Below are 19,696 nucleotides of genomic sequence, written 5' to 3'. Positions count from 1 at the left end.
GGAATTTACACTGAAACTGTGTGGGATTTCCTTAACCTTCCCACTGTCCTAATGGGTGTGACCCCTCGAGGAAAGTTGACCATTGAGCAGGGTTGATGGTTTATCCCTTGGGTCCACGTGGCAGGGGTGAGAAGTGAGCACCACCTCACCCCTGCCACGTGGACCTCAAGCGATAAACCATCAATCCTGTTCAATGGTCAACTTTCCTCGACCTTTTCCTTGACTGAATCCTGACTGAAACTAGTTGTCTGAACACTGAAGCTTGTTGTTTGCTAAAACCTGACTGAAGCTTGTTGCTTGAAATGTGTCTGAAACATGTCTGACAACTTGCCTTATTCAGACAGAAGCCTTTAATCTTTTCTTACAGAAAATGCCACTTTCTTGGCTTCTGTACTAAAATCATTGTCCCGGTCTTCGTTGGAAAATAAGTTTTCCATCTCAATGGGATCTTTCAGTATAAATGAATATTACTTTTTAGGCTCACTACGGAAAAATTTGGTCCCTTTTCACATTTCATGTATACATTACAACCCTTTTAACTTTCCATTCAATAAAACTGTTAGAAATATCATGACCATTTTGCTTCCTAGTGGCCTGTTTTGCACCAATAATAACCCTTTTTATTCTCCGTACAAGAAATTAGACCTGTTTCAACTCGTCATACATTAATTATGACTTTACCATTTCTACCTAGATAACCTAAAACGCATACCTGAGCAGAGAGCCGTAGTATTAACACTTCATTCTATGTTGTGAAAAACTAGAACAACTGCCGTGGTGATGTTCTCCACTCACTATTATTTAGTTTTTGATGTTTGGTACGTTGGTAATTGAAGAAGAACTACAGGTCTTCCTGTGATCTAATTATAACAGTTAAGTCTAAATGTCTCTCTGAAAACTGCTCTGTCCCAAGCTGTTTAATCACTAGTCCCAGTCTGTGGTCTTGATGACAAATAGTCAGGAACATATGGTTAAGGAAGTGTCCAAGTTAATAAGTCCAAATGAAATTGTCCGTGTCTTCTCCTGAAATGGTTTTGAAAACTTAAGAGTGTTCCAAGTTTCAGCTTGTGAGTAGGGAGGAGGAACTGGTCAGACTTTGTGCCAAATCTTGGTCCATTAAAAGCAGAGATTGTAGATGTAGTCGGTTGTTTGAGCTTAATTAGGATTATCTAGCAAGACCCAGGCGTACACACATCAGTGCTCCCGTGGAACTGTCACTGTGCTAATTTGCAACGCTGCCATCAGTGTGTTCAGTTTCCTTCAACACAGTTACCAATGTGGAGCATCTACACACCAAAACTCAAAACTAGTGAATTTGTAATTAGACTTTCTATTATTTTCACACGGGCTGTGCAGTGTCGCAGTGGTTAGAGCTGTTGCCTTGCAGCAAGAAGGTCCTGGGTTCGCTTCCCGGCCTGGGATCTTTCTGCATGGAGTTTGCATGTTCTCCCTGTGCATGCGTGGGTTCTCTCCGGGTACTCCGGCTTCCTCCCACAGTCCAAAAACATGACTGTTAGGTTAACTGGTCTGTCTAAATTGTCCTCAGGTGTGTGTGTGTGTGTGTGTGTGTGTGTGTGTGTGTGTGTGTGTGTGTGTGTGTGTGTGTGTGTGTGTGTGTGTGTGTGTGTGTGTGTGTGTGTGTGTGTGTGTGTGTGTGTGTGTGTGTGTGTGTGTGTGTGTGTTGCCCTGCGATGGACTGGCTCTCTGTCCAGGGTGTACCCCGCCTGATTGCCCATTGACAGCTGGAGATAGGCACCAGTGATGTCTGCGGTACAAAATAGCAATCACTAGAGTCACAAGGAAAAACACATGCGAAGTTGAAGACTGAGCTCCAGACTAGTGTAGCGATAAACATAGATTTACATCTATATTTCAAATGTGGCGTAGATTTAGCTTGTTTAGTTTTTCATAACCTTGTATTAAATTGATCGAGGCACCACCAGTTTTGTGGAAGTAGACCACTGGATTTAATGTCTTCATCTGCTCATATTAATCAGTCTCAAAGTTAACACCACAAGTTAACCTAAAGGATGAATTCTTGACAGAATGTGCCGGTTATTTTCGAGAATTGCTCGAAATGATCAGACGTTATTTACGTTTTGTGAGTTTATTACAAACATCAGTTAAGGCATGGACAAAAGGACCAAACACAGCTTATCGTTTCATGCATGGAATTAAGACAATTGTTAACCCAAAGCTTTATGGCAGTGATATGGAATAACTGATTTGTACTAAAGTGGAAATTCGGTGACACCAAGATTATGGTAAAATGGGGAGTGATTTCTAAAAGGGAGCAAAGTGACAATGGGGTGTGTGTGTGTGTGTGTTTGTGTGAGTGGATGCAAACTTGAGTTGACGTGTGTGTTAGCAGAGAAAAGAGGGTAAATCTTCAGAGCTAAACACGAATTTGGATCGAAATAAACAAGCCAGAAAGGAAATGTAATAATCTGAATTCATGATTTGACTTCTAGCAGAAAAACAGACCTGCTTTACGTCGCCGGAAGGGTGGCCAGCAGCTGTAACAGCCTGGGCTCCTGGCTCGTGCCGATGCCTTTTTTGGTTGAAATGGTGCTGGCTCCCTGGTCGGTCAATGTCGGTCTTGAAAGGGGAGGATATTGTAATCCTCGATCGTGGCTTGACTTTTCGGTTCCTCCAACTACACCAAACGTGGAATTCAGATCGCGAGTCTGAATTATCCAAAACGAGATCGAATCAGAGAAACTGCTCCAAATTGGGTTTCATTCAATGTGAGAACTCGACCGAACACGCAGACTTCTGGTTTCACATAGAAAGTCAAAACAAAACAAACGGAGTTGCTTCTAAGTTTTACCGTAACTTTTGAGAGCGAATTACTTGACAACTGTAAAGCGCCGGGTTCTGCTAGGCCAGATGGAAACAGCCCGCAGGGATTTGTGCTTAAGGCGTCCTTTGTTCTTTGCTCTGCCACACACGGGGTCTGAACTTCTGGTTTTATAAACTTTCTTTTTGTCACGCCCACATGTATTTCACTCATGAACCACTTGATGGCACTGTGGCTCTTTCATATAAACCAGTCTTCCAACCATGAGAGATTCATGCTCACAATTTAACAAAGTTATCCATATAATGCCTCAATTTTTTTTACTTTGAACAGGAAAGAACTAAATTTATGTCTTAAACTAGACAAGTTTTACATTAGCATGAATTTTAACTGGAGAAACAAAAATTGGCAAACATAAAAAGGGAAACACAAACCAAGCAGTTAAGTTTGTGACTGATAAAGTTTTAACATCTACTTAGAGCATCGGAGCACCTTGATTTCTAATGGTGAAGCAAAACTAAAACACCCTTTATACTGTGGATAAGCATAACAATACCAGGGTCTTGATAACGACTACATTCTGGAATCTTCCAAAATATGCCCTGATAAGGTTTTACGAGCATTCAAACTTTGGGGAAGAGTTAAGTTTTGGCAGGTTGAGATAGAATAGACCCCGTCCTGATATTGGCCTGCGTGTCCATTGGTGCACACGAGAAAGACACGTCACATGGTAAAATTTGTCATTGTTAGAAGAGTTACCTTTAGACGAAGACCCCAGCCACTCCCCCTCACCGACTCTGGTGCACCATTTGATTCTTCATCAAACAGAATTTAATATTTTGTCCACTCAACAGGCAGAATATGCAATTTCTTAACCGTGGTGTGTATATTTTGAACATGGAGAGAGAGCAGGATGCATGCTCTCACATCAGCTTCTCTTCTACAGAGGATGATTTGAAACTGGAGAACTGTTCTCTGGTTGAGAATCCGGAATAAGATATTTCCGTTATTGAGATTGCAGAGCAGCAACGCTTCCGGAATGGATGGCTTTTGGCTGAGTCTTTAAGAAATTTTCAGCACTAATATCACCGTTGTTGCTTTTGGTTTTCAATGAGTCCCTCATTTCTCTGTCGCTTCCACCGACAATATGTCAAACTATTATTTCTGCACTTTTGAAAACAGATCAAAACCAGTTCTGCTGCGGTATCGCTTTTGAACGTAGATGTTAAAATTCTTGTGAAGGCTCTGGCTCGATGTCTTCAGACAGCGCTACCTACTATCGTTTTACCTGACCAGATAGACAATCTTTTTTTAATGTTAGATGAGCTGTATACACCTGCTCCACCCAACCAAAAAGTCGAAGTAGTACTCTCCCTCAACTCATCATACCCAACCAATCCCATTGTTGTTCAGTCAATTAAGATCTGGAATCAATGTAGACGATCTCTTGGTTTCATTTCGTTGTCATTTGCTGCCTCTGTGATGAAGAACCACGTGTTTATTCCATCTGTACCTGATGAAGTCTTTAATATGTGGGTTGCTAAGGGCGTACATTCTCTCTATGACATATATGTTTATGTTTATGTTTATGTATTTAGCAGACGCTTTTGTCCAAAGCGACTTACAAGTGATAATCGGCATGTTGCCCTTGAGGCTAACAACAACAACAACAACAAATTGACATCAGTCATGGAGAGGAGGGAACAAGGAGTGGACAGTAGAGAGGGGGGACGGGTGCAGACAAGGTGCTAGTTAAGAAGATGCTCTCTGAAGAGCAGGGTCTTCAGGAGTTTCTTGAAAATAGAAAAGGAAGCCGCAGTTCTGGTAGTGCTAGGAAGGTCATTCCACATTTGTGGAACGATGCATGAGAAGAGTCTGGATTGTCCTGAGCGTGGTGTAGGCACTGCTAGCCGACGATCCTGTGATGACCGGAGCGGCCGGGCCGAGACGTAAGCCTTTGCAAGAGGATTCAGGTAGATGGGAGCCGTACCGTCTCGGACTTTGTATGCTAGTGTTAGCAATTTGAATTTGATGCGTGCTGCTAGCGGTAGCCAGTGGAGCTCAATGAACAGAGGGGTGACGTGTGCTCTTTTAGGCTGATTGAAGACCAGACGCGCCACTGCGTTCTGGACCATTTGAAGAGGTCTCACAGTACAGCCTGGAAGACCAGTTAGAAGGGCATTGCAGTAATCGAGGCGGGAGATGACAGTAGATTGCACCAGGAGCTGGGTGGCACGTTGTGTTAGGTATGGTCTGATCTTTCGTATGTTATACAGCGCAAAGCGGCATGAACGAGCAACAGAGGCAACATGATCTTTAAAGGTCAGGTGTTCATCAATCACAACACCCAGATTTCGAACTGCCTTTGAAGGAGCCAGAGATAGGAAGTCATTCTGGATTGAGATATTGTGCTGAATGGATGGTTTATGGTTTATGTTGTTGTGGTGTGAAATATTAATTTAAGATTTAAATTAATAGCAAAGTTTATTTATTAAACAGAAGGTTCAGTAAGATTCTTTTCATTCGATAAACTGGAAATGCAACCCTTTTCTGTGTTTCGTTTCAATAATGAGGCAAGTTTAAAAAATGAAGAAATGTATTTACTAACAATTTTAAACTGAAAATTAGAAGCAACAATTACAAAAATGACAATTCGTGGATGGCAATTTTAATAACAATCCTTAACAGCTTTGATATTACTTGTTTAAAAGCAAACCTGTGTTGGATGGAGCTAAAATTGAGAATGATGAGTTTTGACTGCGTGAATGCAGTTCTCAGAAGGTTTCTTTCAGAGGGAATGGAAGGTGGTCTGGATGAAAATGATGTTTTGCAGATAACTGAGTTATTTTTAGAGAAAACAGCATCAAATGTCATCTGTCGTGTTCTACCTCACCCAAACAGGCGGACCCTCTTGTGGATCCGGAGATCGGAGGATGGGTTCATCCAAGATGACACTCGGGGTTGGCAGAAAAGACGCCTAGTGTCCGATACTCTTGTCCGGAGTGGTAGCAGGATACACGGCTGTACGAAGCGTTTGGCAGATGCAAGTTTTGTATTTAAATTAACTTCAGAAATCAAATGACTCTGGGAGAGTCTTGCGTTAGCTGGTTTACGGTTCGTTGTTCTTTAGCCATTCTGTCGGTGTGACAGACAGCTTGCAGAGGGTCAAGGACACGGCCGCTCTCCTATCCTCGTGGTGTTGGTTCCAGAACTGGACGTGAAATCTGTGATGGTTAGATTTTACCAAACTCTCTCAGAACCCCTCCCTCTCTCTCCGGAAGAAAACTTGGTCATGCGTCAAAAAAACGTGATGCAGTTAATGTTATCTGAACTCTGTTAGCTGACAGGGTGAAGGTCTTCTTTGCTGAACACATCATTATAATAATTATCATTATAATACCCAAAGCTTAATAATCCATTTCATGTAATTAAAATGCCTTTATATCTGAACCAAGTGATCATGTTTTAATGATTATTTAAACAGTAATAAAATCGTAAGTTTATTAATTATTATTTAATTATTATCATCGTGGCTTGAAGTGTCCTTCTTCTGGGACGGAACAGCAGATGATGTTATGATCTTGGCTAGACATCGTGGCTCCTTGGGCTTTAATCTGTGGATTGAAAGTACTGTTTGACCCAGCTTGACCCAGCTGGGCAAATGTGACCTTTGGCACAAATCAGAGAACCTTCATGCCATTACAATGTTGATGGTACATTTGCTTCCTTCAAGCAACTGGTGGCTGAGTTTCATATCCACAAATCACAGTTCTTTAGGTATTTACAACTGACGCTTTGTTAAGTCCAACTCTGAATGTTTCCCCTTCTGCTCGTCTCAGTCTCTCCTGAATGTAATCTTAGACCATCAAACATCTATGAGAGTTCTGAGTAAACTTTAAACCCAGCGCAGCTCACACCATCAAACCAGTCTGGATGTTGTTGTTCTGTTGGATCGTTGGAGGAGGTATGGCGCAGGACTCTATGCAACAGTCATCCAGTTCAAAGTGGTGCGCCGTTTACAATGGCCAAGACAAATGATCTAAAATCAAGCCAGACTTGAACTTGACATATGAACGTCGCAGACAATCAGCCGCTACTCTTCTCCACATGTTCTGGTCTTACCCAAAACTACTAGCATTGTGAACTAGACCAAATTCTTCCTTTGCAAAGTTTGATCTAGGAACGCTCCATTGGAACCTCTGCAGCCCCTAGCAGCATTCTGGCCAATCACAGCTCTCTATAGGGATTTCAAACACATAAAGAGCTGGGATTCGTCCACAGTGGTGGGCCAATCACAGCACTCTATCTGCTTTGTGGACCACTCACAGCGCCCTATATCCACTTTGTGGGCTAAACAGGGCCCTCTATTCGTCTGGTGGGCGGGATGATGCAACAGAGTGGAACAAGATGGCGAAAGCTTGTTTGAAATGGCATTTACATCTATTTTGGACTATCTGGACTTGTAATTTTGCCTTCTTCAACAGCGGACCGCCTTGTTTACCGATATCCGTTGTGGTGAGTACATCACCTTGTTCGTTGTCCACTAGCATGCGGAGATCGTTTGAAAGACAACAGTAGAACCCGCCCCACAACCGAGAGCTGTCAGTGGAGCGTTGTCAGACTAAATAATATATTTATTTAGTCTGGCTTGCCAGGCTACAAAACTACAGATTTGGGGGTCTACTTTGATGCATTCTCCAAGATCTGTGGGACCACTGTGCACCTCGACCACTTTGCTTGGAGTCGTCACAATGCATGCTTCTTTTGACACTTGCCAATTACAGATGGTCGCCATTTAATGTTTCCTGGCTAAAACACTGTCACCCGCCAGCATCCGTCCACTGGGTCACGGAAATAAAGTAACACGTACACCTGGAGAATATCAGGAACACTTTAAGGGACCCAGTTGGAAAATGTAATGCTGTGAGGTTGTTTTAGTCATATTTTGATAGTGATGGTTTTTCACAATCTTTCTTTTTGTGACTCTCTTTAATTTCTTTTGTAGGATCGTGCGTGTATTTTGTATTAATGTTATTTTGGAATCTGTTCTATGTCTACTTTCTTTTTTGAGTTTGATCCAGTGTAGCTGGGGGTCTTGTCTTATTTTTAAATTTTTTTTGGTCTGTTTAAATGTTTTGTTTAAAATCAATGTTATAAAATAATAAAAAGACCTTGTTAAAAAAACTGGCAACACACACACACACACACACACACACACACACACACACGCACTGTGAACCCTCACTGCGCTGCATAAAGCTTCACACTGACTGGTTGATTGAGTCGAGGGCATCGGGAAAAGGCAACAGTTGAATAGACGAGGGAATCAATGAAGTGTTTGTCCACTTCCTTACTCATTAAGGAACCTCCATTCACATCAGGATCTGAATATGACATAGAAAGCTCACAAGTGCACAGTTTCAGTCCGACGAGAGAGTTCTTTCTCTCCTCCCCAAAAGCCCTCCCCTCATCGAAATTCGCCTCACAGAGACGAGGTGCCAGAGGCCAAAGTCTTGACAGGAGTGGCCCAGTGAGGGGGAAATTAAACAAGTCCCTTTTCACAGGCGGGGTGGTGGACAGGGAGGCCGCTGCGGACACGTCCTTAGTTTGAATCACACCTTTCCTGTCCTGGAGGAGGGCGAAGGAGCTTTAATGTCTTGTCTGTCTTCGTGGATTTGAAGTTTTGTCTGTTTACTCCTACAATCTCTGATTCTGTTTGGACTCTAGCGTTTCAGGACTGAACTTGATTTTTGATTTGTTTATAGACACCTACCAGATAAGATTTGCTCCATTTAAGGTGGTAGGCAGTGTTGCTATTGTTTCTATCCTGAACGTCCATTAAGACTGCTACAATGCTCAAAACCTCACCTAGAAAAATAAATGCATGAGTACACACTAGTACTCTGCTTCGAGGAATTTCAACAAGCAGTAAAATCAGATTAGGCCGTAACACATTAAAAATACTTTAGCCAAGTAGAAATTTTGTGTCCGCTATACTTCACTGGATTATTTTAATTATAAGCCGATTTTTACTTCTACTCCATCAAAGACCATAAAACCCTACCATTCATTTTCAATTTGCATTTAACTCGTTCACTGCTAATGACGACTAAAGTCGTCATTTTAAATCCAACCGTTCACTGCATGTTTTTAATGTGTGGGCGTCGGAACGAGCCCCCGCACCGTGATAAAAAACATCTCAGCTCTAAAGCCGATCTTCATCCACGTACGTCACACGTCACGTGATCAGGAAGCAGAAAATCCACGTGTTCGTTTTGCGCCGCTGCTGTAAAAAACAGTGAGGCGAGAATCGGAAAAGCTTCTTCTGATCACAATTCAACAACGAACGGATAATGCTCAAAACACGGGGATTCTTCCTGCTGGAAGAGGTGAGTCTACTCTTTGTTTGGTTGTTTTGGTGTTGACATCATGCTAGCGCGCAACGTTCTGTGACTCTTAAAACAAACAGTAAAAACGGTGAGAAAAGCTGGCAGTGAAGGGCTTTACCGATCAGGAAACGGCTGGCAGCGAATGAGTTAAGCAGCTGAAACCGGTAGCCTCTTGTCCAAATTTGTCAGCATAAATTTTTTTTTGTAGAACATTATAGTCATTATGGTCTTAAGTAACGTCATATTAACATTCAAGGACTCGCCCGTCTTGGCTTGCAACGGTAAAGGATGTTGTTGATTTAACGTCCCGGAAACAGCAGAAAAGTTCTCTGCTAGTGTAAGCTATCTGTTAGCATTAGCAGCTCCACCAGAGGGCAGAACTCTTTAGTGTTTTTTTATTTAATTTTAGGAGACAAAAACATAAACGGTGCAGAACAAACAGACAATGGTAGAGTCGTGTTGCTGTTAGCCAATCAGAGGCCAGATGTCCAAATATCAGGAAATGAGAGTCCATTTGCTGTCGTCTGAAGCCCAATTCTGCTCTGGCTAGCTTCCAGCTCCAGAAAGAGGAGCACAAAATACTTTTTTCCATAGAGATTGACTCATAAGGCATTCAACTATACTAGACACCACTGCAAATGTAATGAAAAAGAAGTGAACTTGGTCTTTGAGGGGATTTTTCTATTACATAAATTGTATTTTAAGTAGTTTTGAAATCAGTGCTCTTCACTTTTATTCAGTAAAAAGCTTGAATTGATACTTCAACTAATACAGAAGTCTTTTAAAACCCTAGTATTATTGCTTCTAGGTAATTGTTGTGAACTTTTAACACCTCTGCAAGTCCCATCCTTTATTTGCAAATCCAATTTAGGTTTGTAAAGTGTGTTTTGCGCTAGATTTACCACTTTAGTTTGTTGGTATTTCTCAAGCTTCTTTTTCAAATACCAACAACTCAATATTACACTGAAGTGTATGTGTGAAGGGAATAACGAGCCAGTCGTGGTGTTTTACTTACTTTAAAGCTGCTGTCCAGAGTTTTCCCCTTTCAGTAATTAGGTAATAATTTTTCTGTGATATAATGAAGGAAATACTTTTTTCCTAAGCCCCCTGTCCCATACAGCTCAATGCAATATGAAATGAGTGCAGGTCAGCACTAACCAATAGCATTAGACTGCCTCTAAAGTACAGACATTAATCACAGAGCATGCTTGAACGTTTGAGGACGCACCTCAGCTGATGCAGAGTTTCAACCTTTCTCATGGACAAGTAAGTCTTTAAAATATAAATATATCAAAACACAACATAATGTGGGCATAATATGTGTAAAATGATGTGTTTTAGCTGTTTTATCAGCTAGAGGAGCACATTCATGAGCAAGAGGCGTTGACCAGTCTCCAGGGGCGCCTCCAGAATATTTTTGATAAAGCTTGGTTTATGCTTGACGCATTCACTTTCCGCGCTGTGATGTGGCTCGCGGATGGAACGTGCATCACAACTCAGTGTTTATGGTTCGTGCGGCTTGTCTCTGCGGTGAGACAATATTCTCCCAAACTGTAGGGGGCAGCATGGAGCTCTACGGCAAGCATCCAACACTACACCATAGTAGAAGTAGAAATTACTGTTTACAACATGGCATTCCAGCATTTTCATGGTGATCTTTGAGAGCTGAATCATACAAATGTCTGTATTTACGAACCTCTGCCGTACTAGTTCTTGCCGGTCCGGCATGTTTTTCCGCATCCGTCCGTCCGTCCGCGTGGTTAGAAATTTTCCGAGGTGCGCGTTGCGGAAATTCTGGGCCGTGCGGAGGCGCGGTGGAGGGGCGTGGTTGTTAAAATGACGCAACTTTTCCGCGCGGAGCCGTGCGGACCTCGCGGATGCGTCAAGCATAAACCAACCTTAAGGGTGGCCAGACGGGGCCAAAAACTTTTTTGGGGTGGCACAACAAATTGGTCCTTGTGGTGACTCTTGGAGATTTTAGCCTGTGGTGATGCACTGCATTACAGCTTCATTCATTTTCTTTTTTTTTTTTTCAAAATTTGTATCCAAAACATTTACGTCAATTTTTACAAACAAACATTTCAGGAAGATACATTAAAGTTATTTCAAAGAGAAATGCATGGTGCCTACAGTGAAACATGGTGGTGGCGTTGTCATTATGTGGGACTGCATGAGTGCTGCTGGTGTTGGGGAGCTGCATTTCAATGATATCATGACAATGTACTGATCTATACTGAAGGAGAAGATGCTTCCATTACTATATGCACTTGGTTGATGATCTAAAACACATCTAAAGCTACTGTTGCATTTCTGAAGAAGAACAGGGTGAAGGTGACTGAAGTCTGTCTCCTGATCTGAACCCAATGGAACACCTGTGGGGAATTCTGAAGCAGCAAATTGAGCATCACTCTCCATCCAGCATCCAGGCACTAAAAGAGGTTCTCCTAGAAGAATGGAAATGGATAGATGTTGCAATATGTCGCCAACTTGTTAATTCCATGCCTAGAAGATTTGGTGCTGTCCTTGAAAACCACAGTGGTCATACAAAATACTAGATGTAGTAGTTTCTGTTGTGGGATGTATTCCTTTTTGCTTTTTGTTTTAGCAAAACTGAAGATTTTGTAATCTAAGTTATATTATTATTAATCTCATGTTATGGTGTTTAAACACGCATTAAATAAAACCAGCTTTGTGAAAATTCTGGAAAATGTTCTTTTGTTCATTGAGCTACTGATTAAATTAGTACTTTTTAAACAAGGGTGTACTCATTTACATAGGCGTCATTTTAACCGGGGACGCCGGGGACATGTCCCCGGCAAAATTTGTGATGGGCAGCTGTGTCCCCCCCACTTTCAAAAAAGCCTGCTGATGAGGATTTTTGTTTTACCAGCTCAGGTCTCATGGGGGGATTCAACACCCACACTTTTCCAGCTGTTTTGCTCACCTCCACACCAGTCTGGTTTCTTTATGTCACACTCACTCTGTTTGCCTCATCTCTTTCTTCCCCTCCCTCTTCTGACAGCCAATCTCGGGTTTCCAGGAGAGCAGGAGATGGAGGGACGGAAGAGCTCGACTGAATTCATAATTTTACATCTTGACATTAGCTGTACAAAGTCTGAGTTTGATAAAGTGAAGAACAACAATTTTCAGAGGTTTATAACAGGCGCGGCACCAGGTTTTCATTTTTGGGTGGGCCACGGTAATTTTGGACGGACCTTAATAAGCAGTGACTTAAGTGAAGCAGGCAGGCCGCGCTAGAAATTTTCGTTTAAAAAGACGTCATAAATGTGTTCCCCCGTCATTTTTATTTCTAAAATATGAAGTAAAAACTCACAATTTAATTTTCATTCATTTGTCATTAATATTTAGTCTACACCCGTGCGTTAAGTGGACCAACTTCCAGTAAAAGCAAAGCTTCCAGCCCACCTCTCCAAATGCATAAAATGTGCATCAGCCGCTAGTTAGGCGCGCCGCGCGCACCATCAGCTACATCAGCCCAGACAAGAGCAGAGCAAATAGAGAAAGAATAGAGGATAATTCTGTCTGGATGTGGATGGAGATTACATTTTACAGCAGCCTGATCATCAGTTAAATACGTAAACCATCACCTGTCTTCTAGTCCACGCTATCAGCATTATTTTAATTGGTGTGCGTGTGTGTGTGTGTGTGTGTGTGTGTGTTCCACTTCAAACACTGGTCTAACCAACCAGACCAGCGTGTCCAGTAACATATTAATGTTACAATTAAATTGTTTCACTTCATGTAGGCTAGGAACATTCCACCTGCCGTGGCCCGACCGCTTCTGCTCCACATGAACTTTGTGCGTAATCAAATGTCTCTACAGGAGCTTTCTGAGGTGAAGAGGCTATTCTGCCTCAGACTGGATGCGTCATGCGTCTCCATATTAGAGACGGGAACAAGCGCTATTCAGCCAAAGTTTCATAATTTCATAAAAAGAACATTTTTCCCTCAGAGAGACCGGGTTTCCAGATCGCTTCAGTGGGAGGAAATCTTATCGCATGCACCGTGGTTCTGCACTACGCTGCGCTCCCCTCTAGATCTTCAGCCCACTGTCCACCGTGGGCGCTCCGAGCCGCGCTGAACACAGTGTCCAGTATAAAGCTCTGATGTTCTGATGGGAATCAAGTTACCTCCGCGATGTGCGTTAACGATTAAAATGTCAGCTCATCCATGCGCATCAGTGTGCGTCGGGGTAATTCTTTCAAAACAACCAACATCCTTGAGTTTATCCGTCAAAATAAACAGTCAAATGGAATTAGCTGTTATCTGCCATTTAACTGTTTTGCCTTCCTGTGAAGATTGTTGCAAAGAGAAACAACTAAACTTGATTAACCCCAGAGTCACGCACACTGTGCTGTACTCCGTGACTGTAAATGAGGGGGAAACGATCGGATCATTTTCTTTTCAACATGGTTTAATGTAAAGTTTCATTCAGTACAAACTTTAGTTACACCAATCTAACGAGACAGAGCCTGGATTTGTATTCTGAACAGTTTAAACATGTTTAAAACGGAGACATGCGTGACGCATCTAAAATTCGCACCTGCTCCGCTATTATGGAAATTAAACTAACAAGACGAATAACATGAACTTATTTTAGGCACAGGCATCCCCCACACTTTTGAAGAGCTTGCAACGTGCCTGTTCGCTCGTGTACGTCAAAGTTATCTTTCATAAGACGATAATCAATAAAACGATTTCTATAAAATTGATCCAGAAGTTGTAGCCCGTCTCTGCCTTCAATTTTTGTTATTTTTCACCCTGTTGATGGTTTTACAGAGCAGGTGCCACTTTTGTCATACGTTTCTTTTTAAAACGCTGCAAGCACAAGCGTGACGCGTCAACCCGGTCTCACAGTAAGACCGGGTTGGACCTGTTCAGGTTTACGCGGACAATCTTTACATTTAGAATTAGCATACAGATGTAAAATTTATGCAGTAAAATATAACGCATTTTATTTAAATATCCATTCATTATTTTACAAGCACAGAGAGCCGCATCAGATGGATGGAAGAGCCACATGCGGCTTCAGAGCCGCGGCGTGCCGACCCCTGTGCTAGCCTACTTTATTGTCCCCAGCAATTTTTAAACCCCACTCCAGTGTATGGTTATTGTCCCCAGCAATTCTGACAACAAACTGACGCCCTTGCTCATTTATGCTGAACACTGTATGTGTGATTCAGGGCTTAAGGCAAAAGGGACCAGAATATAACTTTTATTGACTTGCATTCTTTTTTTTTTTTTGGGTCAGGATGTCTATGAGTCAAACGAAAGGGGAGGAGAATTAATCTCCCTACAGAGGAATGCACTAATCCACTTAAAGAGATAGAGGTCTTAGAAACATAGACATGTGCAGATGTGATACATCTGACTTTAAAGGGTTAATATTATAATTATTATAATATTAATAACACTTCATTAAATTTGTCATCATTCGATCAAAACGTGTAATAAGGGCTTTATATTTATAATCAAGCATTTTCATAGAGTTCAAGCACCTATAAGAATTCTGTTTTGTAAAAAATTAAGTGGTCAAGTTTATAAGTCTTAAATCTACATTTTGCTTCTCTTTATTACAGTTCCTGGACATTTGAAATATGAATATTACCAGATTAATTTAATGAGTTTAGTCCTGAAGGACTTGGGAAGAAAAATACATGATGTGACTTAAAAATATTTTTTGTACATGCCCCTGCCCCAACAAACCAAACTGTCAAATAAGGAGAAATTTGAGCCTGAAATGAGTCAAAGTGCCCCCTGGTGGCTGGCTGCAATACCATTTTAAGCCACACCTCCTCCTCGTAAACAAATGAGACTTTTCCTCTAATTTGATAATAAATTTACTATCGTATGTTTAGTTGGAGTTATTTGTTTACTTCTTTTAAAAGGTGAGTCACAGACTCGCCCCTGCTGTCTATTTTTATTGGCCAGTAAAATGTTGTTTATGTTGTTTATGTGCTTAGCAGACGCTTTTACCCAAAGCGACTTACAATTTTTATTTATTTTAACCTATAGGGCATGTTGTGATATTTACCACAATTTGTGTGTGATGGTAGAAGACTGCATGGGCCTGAATATGGATGAAACACTTACAGCAAATAATGGGGACTTCAAAAGAACGCAGAAGAGACGAGTTAGGGAGAACAAGAGCAGATCTTTCGATGAGCTCTTCAAAATAAAAGCTCATTCAAGAATATGTGGTAGTTGTAAAACTGATCGGAGACTGGAATAAATATCACCAAATAAAAACATGCTGATTTTTTGCTAAACGTATTCATATAGTAAGAAAACGCTCTAAAATGTGTTTATTTTGCGCCAAATGTATATTCTGTTTAGGTACGGCTTTTATTTTGAAGTGAAAACGGCTTCATGTCCGGGTTTGTGTGCGTTAACCTGACATTAAGACCGCGGCACGCTGACAGAGCGAGATGTGGAGAGAGAGAGACCCTATCTGATGTGTATTTTTTTTTTTTGCTTCCTGCACTTCACTTTGGAAATTTGCGCTCGTGTGGTCGCGCTCCCAGCTGCGCTCACCTGCCGGCGCCGTGAGCTGCTGGATCATAACACTAATTCTTTCATTTTTATTATCTTTTCACCGGGATTGTTACCCTCCTTTTAGTCTCAGTCATGATTTGCATCATTTTCCTATTTCCTGTCATGTGAAAGTGACCGGCTGTAGGTGTTTTTACGCTCGAATTTGCGCCAATATGTAATATTTTTCCTCTTCAGAAGTGGACTATTTCCCAACTGGATTTTCTTCTTCATTTATTTTTTAAACAGTTTGTGCTTTAGTTTGAGGACCAGAACAGACTGAATCAGTGATGCTCTGGGACTATCAGAACTGAAGGAGCGGATTCTGTCGTTTAGAAGCTGCTTTTTGGTAAGTTGGATTCACCATTTCTCTCCCTCACTCTCTTGCGTAACCAAAGTTGGACATGTGTGTCCCCTAACCTGTCCAAACCAGTTTGACACTGACCCTGCTTCATGTGCACTGATTTGCATCGTGCATAAACAGACCCATTGATGTGCCGCACTTAAAGACGCAGAAACATCGCTTACGCATGAGTCTCTATTGCTATTTTTTTCCCTTTTGTTGCGGATAAAACATCCAAAAGCTGCAGTATGACGGTTCAGGTGGTCTAGAGAAGAATGTAATCGCTTTCCAGTCTGAACAACTAAAGACACAATCAAATGTGGATTCTTTCTGCACGTGAAGCGTTTTTACGCATCGTTTCCTCTCCGCTGTGTATCATTGTGTGCGTTTTGGAAGCAGCTCCTGTGCGTCAGTAGTGTAAGCGTGATGATTCTTGCGCACTGTGGAGGAAGGAGGAGAGACAGAGGGGGTAAAAAATATTTCTGCAGAGTGATCACCAGGCCTGCTCAGGATTTCGTTCATGGATGGATGGAGGCTGTTGATGGTCCTTGTGGATGCTGGAGTCCGATCAGAAATATAGTAACCAGTCCACAGCACTAAACTTGGAGGATGAGGAGCAGCAAATTCAGACAAGATTGTTTGAAGTTCTCCTTCGGGTCTGAGCAGAAATCTACATGATTTTTAAAATTATTTTGGGTGATTCTCTGCTGGGGCATTAGCCTCTTGCATCGCGATTATCATGACAAAATTGATCACATAACAATATGATTGGAATGTTTAAAAACATTAAAGTACAACTGCCAACATTTGGGTCCAGTCGTGATTTTTACTGAAATGAGGTCAATAAACTACAGACTCACCAGTGTAACCCGCAATCCGCGGCCTGTGGGCCACGTCCGGCCAGCGAGCCCTCTCTTTGTGGCCCCCAAACCCCACGCGCACCCCCCACCCCCGACTGCCGACCGGGAGGTTTAGGATAGAGCTGAGGAAAATGATCAAATCATCGATGCATGAGATGCGGGCATAAACAATTCCGCATCATAGAACAGTACCATAATCAATTATAGAGGAATGTGGTTTTGTTATTTTAACGGCGGCATCAGCGTAGCATCCACATCTGTCAGTGTGGTGTTCTCCACATTTACCGGGTAGGAAACTTTAGTCTGCCTTTATGTGGTCCTGCAGGGCTGCGCGCTGGAGTTATAACCTGATACCGAACCCGAACCGAATCAGCCCGATCGGTTCTGTTGGATTTGGGCCGTAAATTATGTTAATTGAGCGGGTTGTCGCGCGGCTCGCTGAGAGAGAGAGAGAGAGAGAGAGAGAGAGAGAGAGAGAGAGAGAGAGAGAGAGAGAGAGAGAGAGAGAGAGAGAGAGAGAGAGAGAGAGAGAGAGAGAGAGAGAGAGAGAGAGAGAGAGAGAGAGAGAGAGAGAGAGAGAGAGAGAGAGAGAGAGAGAGAGAGAGAGAGAGAGAGAGAGAGAGAGAGAGAGAGAGAGAGAGAGAGAGAGAGAGAGAGAGAGAGAGAGAGAGAGAGAGAGAGAATTATTATTTTCATAAGTTCATTATTGTTTCTCCTGGAAGTGCTCAGTCAGACCGAGTGTGATGTGATGTGGGGAGGTCCGGTCTTGGGGAGGGAGCGGGGTCAGTGATGGCGGCTGCAGCGTAATCGTCTGTCTCTTTTATTTAGGGACGCTGAGAAGTTAAAAGGAGAGAGATAGAATACAGAAGTTCTTGTTCCACTTTATTCTTTTGTTTCAAGATGATAAACTGATGTTAAATTCAGCTTAAAGAGAAACTGGGAGGACATTTTGGTTCATTTGAAGTTACAGGAGGTCGTGTTTCATACCTGTCCCCCCCTCCCCCCCTGCTTCTGGGTCTTTTTTGTGAGTGGCCCTCAGACCATTATAACTGAGGACCCCTGGTGTAACTAACTGCTTTACCCTGCTGGAGGTAGCCATCAGAAGATGGGTCCACTGGGGTCAAAGAGGACGGCAGTCCTTATGACTCTCCCTTGCACTGAATCACTGCCATGTGATTGGCTTATTTGAAAGCAGTTAGACAGATCAGATGTATCTAATAAAGAGGCCTTTCTCTTTGAAAATATTGTATCATCAGTCTATCTAAACTAGAATTATTGTATATTTCCTTCTCTGCTGAGCCTACATGATGGGTTCAGGATTGATCGGAGCTTCATATGACCATTCAGGAATCTTAATTTAGTGTCATAATTTCTTGTTTTATTTAATGTAATTTTTTTTCTGTAATCTGGGGTTAAGCTTGGCCACAGGAGCAGCCAGCACCACATGAATTAATAGGTCTGTGGCAGCAGCCACTTAACAGGAGCCCTGCAGCTACATATTGAGCTGAGTCGAGTGCTCTCATACAGAAATTGATTTAGACAGAGATTATGTCATTTGGCACTGCCTCTTTTTTCTGGTGAAGTTTATCCACTGAATTCCACCTTAAATGGTAAACCAATAAAAGGAAAATCAAACGTTTTTATTTTCCTCAAAGGTTTTTAGGATCCCATACTGGATTTGTTTTGTTGTTGATGTTTTTTGTCTGGTATGGATAATAAGTGTAAAAAAAATAATGCTATGATTGTTGTGGGTGGGACTGATCACTTTATTTTTAAGAGTAAAAAATATGGTAAAAATGCTAAAATGGTTGTCGATTTGATTTGTATTTTTAGTTGCAGTAATTTTGTTACTTGATCACCAATTTAATCTGTCTCTTTGTTGTAAACCATGGCACCTTAACAAGCTGATTGATGTCTATAGGACAAAAATAAGATGAGCTTAAAAATGGTCTTAGGGTTCTACAACCACCCAAGGCGCTTCACAACACAACCAGTCATTCACCCATTCACACCCTGGTGGGGATGAGTTACGATGTAGCCTCAGCTACCCTTGGGTGCAGTGACAGAGGCGAGGCCTGTTGAGCACTGGCACCACCGGTCCCTCCGACCACCACCAGCAGTCAAGGTGGGTTAAATGTTTTGCCCAATAACACAACAGCAGTATCCTCTGGTCGGAGCCAGGATTGAACCTGCAACCTTCCAATTACTGGACAACCCGCTCTACCTCCAGTTACTGCTGTTTATTTTTATTTTTTTCAGCTAGGCATATGCATTTACTCTCAGGCTTTTATTGTAAAGTGTTTTAAAGGAAGTTGTGTTTAGGATGGGATGGTAGTCAGACACCAGCTATTCTTGTATTTATGGAGTTGCTGAGCTAATGCGCATATCCTCTGATTACAATAACAAGATTTAAACATAGAAGACAAGAAAAAAAAACTGATAAAATTTTTATTTCATAAACAAACAACTCTGCATTCATTTAGCAAACTCCGTATTAGAATAAGTATAAGTGCCAGGTGTGTGTGTGTGTGTGTGTGTGTGTTATACGAGTGGAGGAGAAGCCGCTTTGACTTCTGATAACCGAACAGGTGGACGTACTGTAAATGGCTCTTGTTTACCTGAAGTCAGGCATAATTTATTTTTCTGTCATTTTAGAGTTTCCAACGTAAAATTCTAATTCACTGTTAGCATTGTTAGCTTAACGTTAGCTTCTAGCCTGCATCACCTGATAATAGGATAAAACAAAAAGATG

The 19,696-nt window shown here is 41.9% G+C and overlaps 1 protein-coding gene across 3 annotated transcripts in view; it reads left to right on the top strand.

Moving 5' to 3' along the window:
• Window positions 1-19,696, top strand: part of LOC107381071 (interleukin-1 receptor accessory protein-like 1) — a 507,698-nt gene that overhangs the window by 85,782 nt on the left and 402,220 nt on the right. For 2 of the 3 annotated variants that reach the window (XM_015952561.3, XM_015952560.3), the window contains exon 1: window positions 15,644-16,090. The exons of the other annotated variant lie outside the window; for it this stretch is intronic. The gene's annotated coding sequence lies outside the window, so the exon portion shown is untranslated. Of the gene's footprint in view, window positions 1-15,643; window positions 16,091-19,696 lie in introns of those variants that run through there. 3 annotated transcript variants of the gene reach the window in all.

Source organism: Nothobranchius furzeri, chromosome 14, assembly GCF_043380555.1.
Source record: "Nothobranchius furzeri strain GRZ-AD chromosome 14, NfurGRZ-RIMD1, whole genome shotgun sequence".
Classification (NCBI taxonomy): domain Eukaryota; kingdom Metazoa; phylum Chordata; class Actinopteri; order Cyprinodontiformes; family Nothobranchiidae; genus Nothobranchius; species Nothobranchius furzeri.
Note: the sequence above shows the minus strand (reverse complement) of the source record. Positions and strands in the feature narration are given on the sequence as shown.